This window comes from Theropithecus gelada, chromosome 6, assembly GCF_003255815.1.
Source record: "Theropithecus gelada isolate Dixy chromosome 6, Tgel_1.0, whole genome shotgun sequence".
Taxonomy (NCBI): Eukaryota; Metazoa; Chordata; class Mammalia; order Primates; family Cercopithecidae; genus Theropithecus; species Theropithecus gelada.
The window spans coordinates 12,075,895-12,083,718 of NC_037673.1; the positions used below are offsets into that span (position 1 = coordinate 12,075,895).

At 34.3% G+C, this 7,824-nt stretch overlaps 1 non-coding gene across 1 annotated transcript; it reads right to left on the reverse strand.

The window, feature by feature from the left end:
- Positions 1 to 1,204: 1,204 nt before the first annotated feature.
- LOC112627213 lies at positions 1,205 to 1,309 on the reverse strand. The gene has a single exon (XR_003120069.1). It is a non-coding gene; the product is annotated as a U6 spliceosomal RNA (small nuclear RNA).
- Between the last annotated feature and the right edge of the window lie 6,515 nt (positions 1,310 to 7,824).

Consider the following 7,824-nt stretch of genomic DNA (forward strand, 5'->3'; position numbering starts at 1 on the left):
AAATTTTAAGATTTTTTTTCTGTATATATAAAATTAGCTTTGGTAATTTGATAGGGTTTGCATTGAATTTGTAGGTAACTTTGGATCATATGGACATTTTAACAATATTAATTTTCCCAATACATAAACATGAAATATGTTAAAATTTATTTGTGTTTTCTTCAATTTGTTTTATTGTTTTATAGTTTTCATCGTAGAGATGTTCTCATTGGTTAAATTATTCCAGGATATTTTGTATTTTTTAGCTATTATAAATGGGGTTGCTTTCTTGATTTCTTATTCAGGTTGTTCGTATTGGCATATAAAAATGCTAATGATTTCCATATGTTGATTTTGTATCCCACAAGTTTATTGACTTTATTTATTAATTCTAACACTTTTTTGATAGTGTCATTAGGCTTTTCTGTATATCCAATCATGCTCTCTGCATCTAGAGAGAATTTTACCTCCCCTTTTCCAATATAAATATCCTTTACTTATTTCTCTTACATAATTTCTATAGCTAGGACTTCCAGTAGTATGTCAAATAGTAGTATGTCAAATCTCTGTCATGTTTCAGAATTTAGAAGAAAAGCTTTCAGCTGTTTCCCATTCAGTATGGTGTTAACTGGGTTTGCCATATATGGCTGTTATTGTGTTGAGGTAAATTCCTTCTATATCTAATCTGTTGAAAATTTTTCTAGTAAAAGGATGTTAAATTTTATCAAACACTTTTCCTACATCTATTGAGATTACAATATATTTTTCTTCATTCTGTTGATGAAATGCATCTCATTTATTGATTTGCATCTTTGGAATGCTGGAATAAGTCCTACTTGATTATGGGTAAATAATATTTTTGATGTGCTGTTTTATTTGCTTTGCTGTATGTTTTGGTGTCACGGTAATGCACGTCTTGAAGAATGAGTTTGAAAGAATTTTCTCCCATTTCATTTTTTCGGAATAGTTTGAGAAGAATTGACATTGGTTCTTCTTTAAATATTTGGTAGAATTCAGCAGTGAAGACATCAGGTCTTGGGCTTTTCTTTGATGAGAGATTTTTAAATTTTTAACTCAATTCTATTACGTGATATTGGTCTGTCCAGGTTTTCTATTTCTCTGTTATTCAATATTTGTAGGTTTTATGTGTCCAGGAATTTATTCATTTTTTTTCTAGGTATTCTGGTTTGTTGGTTTGTAGTTGCTCATAATGTTTTCTAATAGCAAAAATATGGAACTGTTTACAAATTTGTATGTTATCCTTGCATAGGGGCCACACTATTTGTCTCTGTATCAGTCCAATTTAATATATGTGCTGCTAAAGGAAGCAAGCATCATACATATATTTTAGAAGATAGAAACCTAAAAGAAATGGAAAACGCAAAAATTATCCAAGATAAAGCTTATTCATTAACTTCAAAGATTAAAAATAAGATTGATTGCTGACTTCTCAAAAATGATTAAAGCCAGGAGAAAATACATTTAAAGAAATAAAAGAAAATATTGGCTAACCTGGAATTCTAAACCTTTTTAAAAAGTATTACAAAAATGAAGACAAATATAGCGTAAAATAATAGATTACATCCTTTATAAAAGGCAAAGACAGACTGAATATCTAGTTTATATTAAAAGATTAAAAAATGTGAGAACTGAATGCAATATGAAATCCTGTTCTGGATGCTTCACAAAAATAAATGTGAAAATCCAACAAAAAAGCTACAGCAGTCATGAATTCATATGTATCTGCAGTTAGAATGCAAAAGATATAAAGCAAAATTTAACATATTTCAAGCCACAATAATAGTGCACTATCTCATTTCTTTCCGAAAATTTTGTAATAGTAAATGAAAAACAAATTAGATTACATGATATTTTGAATATTATGTTAAATCATTTGAATTATTGTAACTGTATTATTTGAACATAGTTAAAATAAGCAATCTCCATCGCATTTGCTAGAAGGGATTCCTTTGGCTACTATATCGCTCCTTCATATATTTTCATTTTCTGAGGCAGAGAGACATATAAGTTTAAGAGGTTGGGAGGGAAAACTGAGCATGCTTCTTCACTTCTTAAGGATCTATCTGCATTCACCTATTCTACACCCTGCTCCATTTCCCTCCTTTATGCCACATTGGTTGAACGAAGCCCCCACAGTTAAAGCAGCATTGCCAGTGATTCTAACTGTGTAAGTCTGCCTAATTCAGGAGTCATATACTAATAAGTCATTGCCAAGGACAACTAAGTCACATTTCTTATGGTCAATTTAACAATTGTAAACTAGTTTTTTTGTCTCTACTTGCCTGTCTACAGTGATTAACTCTTAACTGGCTAAAATTATGGTAGAGGGAAAAAGAAGTGCTATTGTGTATGGGATTCTTATGATCCCTTTTCACATTTATAATTGTATCATTTTACACAATAATTTAAAATTCATTTGTAAGCACACAAAACTCATGTGCTATAATAGAAGTATTAAAATTTCAATTAATTTATTTAATATTAAATATGCCATTGGATCAATGAATTTGAAAGTACCAATAAAATGTTTGCAAAGTCATAGTAAAACAAAAATTTCATTGATGAGTAAATTAAAATCATTTTGAAAAAACTTCCACAAATTTTGTGTTAAAGAAGAAATTACAGTAGCTATTATGCAATATTTAAAGCACAATAATAATAACTGCAGATTAAAAAGTGTGAAGCTCAAGATGCCTGAGTAGAGTTATTCAATGCTTCTCTTTTACTCCAAAAAGGACCAAAAACAGGAAGGACATAACTGCACTTCAAGCAGAGTGGCTAAAAGCAGAGTAAATTCCAGAATACAAGAATTCAGCAAGAAAGTGACAAGATTCTCTGGGGTACACTAACTCAGGATAACAGCATAGAGAGGAAAGTGAAGCACCCAGCCAGGATTGTCCCAGAGCCAGGAAGAGTTACCTATTGTGGGAAAAAGGTAAGCACAAGAACTGTCCTGGTTACCACTCTGAATGCCTCCAATACCAGCTACTTGAGAGACTCAGTCCTCACAGGACCTAAATTCAGGATAAGGAGCTGCCTAGAGTTCGGATGGCTGTATTGCTCCGGAGAGGGAACTCATGCTGGGTCTGTCTCATTCCTTAGGATCTAATCTGCTATGGTACATCATTTGAAAGCAGAGTCACTGCTGAAGAACATTCTCTCCTAGGGCTCATTAGCCCCTGCATCTCCACATCGCTAGAGTCCTACTGTTCTCCCATTATGCCTTCAAAAATGGATGTAATACCATGACTCCAGCTTGACCCAGCAACTGTGACCCTGTCACCTGAGCCCATGCATCATCATTTTCCCCAAGGAGAAGTACCATGCCTGCCTACTTACCTGGGGAGCCAACACCCACTAATAGTGTCAACCACAATCTCTCAATTGGTACAGTAGCTAAGCACTGTGTGTGCTCCCTCAGAGACTGAGGAGAGACCCATAGGTGTTCACTGCCACTGGTAACCCTAACCCTGTGACTGGCAAAACCAAAGCTGCTGAAGGTGGTGTACTGCTGAAGGTGGTGTACATGCTCCCCTGGGTCTGATGACAGGCCCACCAGGTGGCTGCTGGTGGCAGTGACCATTCTCTTGCTATTGATAGAGCTGTGGAATGCTACATGTAACCTGTTCCTCTAGAAACTAATGACTATCCCTCTTGGTGACTAGTGCTGCTGATGACCCCAACCCAGCAAAGACACACTAATGCCTTCACAAATGCTCACAGTCTAGGTCACTGAGGAACCTGATGACACTGCTGACTGGATTACAACCAATAAAATCACAGAGACTACACTACTGCACCTGCTAAGCACCCTACCCAACTGCAGCAATAGTCACATCTACAGAAAAAAGTCTTCACTTATGAAAAGTATTCTGTAAAATTGAAAAGGCAATTGTGTCGCAAGGTGTACAGATATCAACATAGGAACACAGAAATATAAAAAGCAAGAAGGTATGACACCTCCAAAAGAAAACAATAATTCTCCAGTAAACAACCCCAAAGGAAAGGAAGTAAATGAAATGTCTGCAAAGGAATTCAAAATAATGATACTAAGGAAATTCAGGCAGATACAAGACAATAAAGAAAATCCAACAAAATGAGGATAACAATTTATATTATGAATAAGAAATTCAACAAAAAGGTAAATATCACAAAAAGAATCACACAGAAATCTTGGAGCTGAAAAATTTAATGAATGAAATAAAAAAAGATCAAAAGCATCAACAATAAAGTAGGTCAAGCAGAAGAAAGACATTCTAAACTTGAAGGCATGTCTTACGAAATAACCAAGACAGTTAAAACAAAACTAAACTAAAAACAAAACTAAAAAGAAAAAGCTAAAAAGCAAAACTAAACTAAAACTAAAAAGAAAAAATGGTAAAGAAAGCCTATAGGATGTATGGGACACCATTATGATAAGAGATATTCATATTATGGGTATTCCAGAAAAAGAAGACATGGGAAAAGGCATAGAAAACCTATGTAATAAAATAATGGCTGTAAAATTCCCATATCTTGGGAGAAAGATGGACATTCAGATCAAGGTAGATGAAAGATTTCTAAACAGATTCAACCTAAATGTATCCTCTAACACACATTATTGTCAAAATGTCAAAAGTCAAAGACAAAGAAAGAATATTTAAGTAGCAGGAGAAAAGCAACAAGAGATACAAGGGAATCCTCATTAGTGAAATATTTCACAGGGAAACACTTACAGGCCAGGAGAAAATGAAATTATACATTCATAATACTAAAAGAAAAGCAAAATTCTGCCATTCAAAAATACCAGACCCTAGAAAGTTGTTCTTCAGAAATGAAGAAATAAAGGCTTTCCCAGAAAACAAAAACTGAGGAAATTTATTACCACTAGGCTGGCAGTAGAAATGCTTAAAAAGTCTTACATCTGGAAGTAAATGGGCAGTAAGTATCATCATAAAAACACAGAAAAGTATAAAATGCACTGATAGAGCAGAAATAGAAATGAGAAAGAGATGAGAATCAAACCTTACCATAATAACACAAAATCACAGAACTGAAAAGATGAACAGTAAGAGAGGAAGAAAACAACAAAGAATATACAAAAAGTCAGAAAACAATTAACAAAATGACAGGAATAAGTCCACAGCTATTAATAATAGTCTTGAATGTAAATGGATTATATTCCCTAAATATAAGATATAAACCAGTAGAATGGATTAAGAAAAGCAAGACCCAACTCTATGCTGCCTACCAGAAACTCACTCCATCTTTTAAAACATGCATAGGCTGAAAGTAATGGGATAAAAAAGATACTTGATATGGTTTGAATTTGTCCTTGCCCAAATCTCATGTCAAATTTTAAACCCCAGTGTTGGAGGAGGGGCTTTATGAGACGTGATTGAGTCATGGGGGCATATTTTCCCCTTACTGTTCTCATGATAATGAGTTCTTATGAGACCTGCGTGTTTAAAAGTGTGTAGCACGTCCTTCTTTCTTCTCTTCATCCTGTTCTGGCCATGTAAGGTGTGCCTCCTTCCTCTTTGCCTACTGCCATGATTCTAAGTCTCCCGAGGCCTCCCCAACAATGCTCCCTGTACAGCATATGGAAGTGTGAGCAAATTCAACCTCTTTTCTTTATAAAGAGTATTTCTTTATAGCAGTGTGACAATGGACAAATGCAATATTTCATGCCAATGGAAAGGCAAAATGAATAGGAGCAGCTATTAGATAAAATAGGCCTTAAGTCAAAAAGCATTAAAAAAGACAAAGAAGGTCATTAAAGAGATGACTTTAGCATGCATACGTAATACTTGTAAATATATATGCACCCAACACTGGAACACACAACAAAAAAAGCAAATATTTTATATCGGATAAGAGTGATAGATTGTAGCACAGAAATATTTGGGGACTTCAACACTTTATTCATAGCATTGGTCAGTTCATTTAGACAGAAAGTCAACATGGAAACATCAGTTGAAACTACACTATAGACCAAATGGACCAAACATTTCTTTCAATAGCTGCGGAATGCACATTCTTCCCATCAGCACATGTAAAATTCTCCAGGATAGATGATACATTATGCCATTATCCAACTTTCAAATAATTTGGAAAATCTGAAATCATAACAAGTGTCTTTTCTGGCCAGAATGGAATAAAAGTAGAAATTAGTAACAAGAGAAACCTAAGAAAGTGTGTAAATAGAAACTAAACAACATGTTCCTAAATGACAAATGGGTCAACAAAAAAATTAAAAAGAAAATTTTAAAAAATTGAAACACATTAAAATAGAAAGTCAACATACAAAATCTTATGGGATATAGAAAAAGCAGTACTAACAGGGAAATTTATACCAATGAACACCTACAACAGAAAATAGAAAGATTTCAAATAAGATAACAATATACCTCAATTACCTAGAATGAACTAAATTCAACATTACTAGAAGGAAATAAATAATAAAGATAAGGCAGATACCTCCCAAATAGAGACTAGAAAAAATACAAAAGATCAATAAAATGAAAAGTTGGTTCCTTGGAAAGATAAATACAATTGGCAAACCATTATCTAGCATAATAGTTCATTCTTGCATTGGCAGAGTGACAAACCTCATACTGGGTAATTTATACTGAAAAGAGGTTTAATTGGCTTATAGTTCTGTAGGCTGAGAACTGATGCTGCTATCTGCTTGTGTGCTCAAGAAGCTGCAGGAAACTTACAATGATGGCAGAGGGCAAAAGGGAAGCTGGCACATACATGTTGGCAACAGGAACAAGAAAGAGAGAGTGAGGGGGAAGGTGGCACGCACTTTTAAATGGCCAGATCTCAGGAGAACTCACTATCTTGAGGACAGTGCCAAGAGGGATGTTGCTAAACCATTCATGAGAAATCCACCTCCATGATCCAATCACCTTCCAGCAGGCCCCACCTCCAACACTGGAAATTACAACTGGACAAGAGATTTAGTGGGATCGCAGATCCAGATCATACCAGGTAAGCTAACTACAAAAAAGAGGAGCCAAATAAATAAAAACAGAAAAAACAGACACATGACATCTGATACCACAGAAATACAAAGGATCATGGGTAACTATTATGAACAACTATGTGCAAACAAATAAGAAAACCAACAGGAAATAGGTAAGTTTCTAGATACATACAACCTACCAAAATTGAGCTCAGAAGAAAGAAAATACCTGAATGGAGCAGTAATGAGTAAAAGATTGAATTGGCAATATAAAGTCTCCCATCAAAAACAGCCAAGAAATGGATGGGTTCATTGTTGAACTTTACTAAGCTTTTAACTAAGAACTAAAATCAATTATTTTTTAAACTATTTCAAAAAGTTAAATGGGAGAAAATTCTAAGTTTATTCTATGAAGCCAGCATTATTCTGATGACACAACCAGAGAAGCGCACAAGAGAGGCAGACACCTGCAGGCAAAAATTCCTCATGAACATAAATGCAAAAATCCTCCACAAAATACTAGCAAACTAAATCCAACAGCACAATAAAAAATTTATACACTGTGAGAAATAGGGACATATCCTAGGGAGTTGAGGATGGTTCATAATATGAAAATTTAAAAAAATGAGCTACATTACATCAGCAGAATGAAAGACAAAACCATTATGATCATCTTAACAGACACAGAAAAAGTGTTTGATAACATTTAACATCCTTCCATGATAAACCCTCTCAACAAATTAGGTATAGAAGAACTCTTCCTCAACACAGTAAAGGCCATGTATGAAAAACTCACAGCTAATGTTACACTGAATGTGAACAAGCTGAAAGATTCTAAGAACTGGAATAAGAAGAGGATGCCTATTTTTTACCAC